Source organism: Oncorhynchus kisutch, unplaced genomic scaffold (genome assembly GCF_002021735.2).
Source record: "Oncorhynchus kisutch isolate 150728-3 unplaced genomic scaffold, Okis_V2 scaffold3589, whole genome shotgun sequence".
NCBI classification, from domain to species: Eukaryota; Metazoa; Chordata; class Actinopteri; order Salmoniformes; family Salmonidae; genus Oncorhynchus; species Oncorhynchus kisutch.
Window position 1 is genome coordinate 352501 of NW_022265534.1, and position 308 is coordinate 352808.

Sequence of the window (308 nt, forward strand, 5' to 3'; positions counted from 1 at the left end):
GCTCTCTTTTCTCTGCTCTCTGTTCTCTGCTCTCTCTTTTCTCTGTTCTCTCTCACACTCTCTCTGCTCTCTCTCTCCCACATTCTGCTCTCTCTGCTCTCTCTCCCACACACTGCTCTCTCTCCCACACACTCTGCTCTCTCTCTCCCACACACTCTGCTCTCTCTCTGCTCTCTCTCCCACACTCTGCTCTCTCTCTCCCACACACTCTGCTCTCTCTCTGCTCTCTCTCTCTCTCTCCCACACTCTCTGCTCTCTCTCTGCTCTCTCTCCCACACTCTCTGCTCTCTCTCTCTCCCACACTTTCT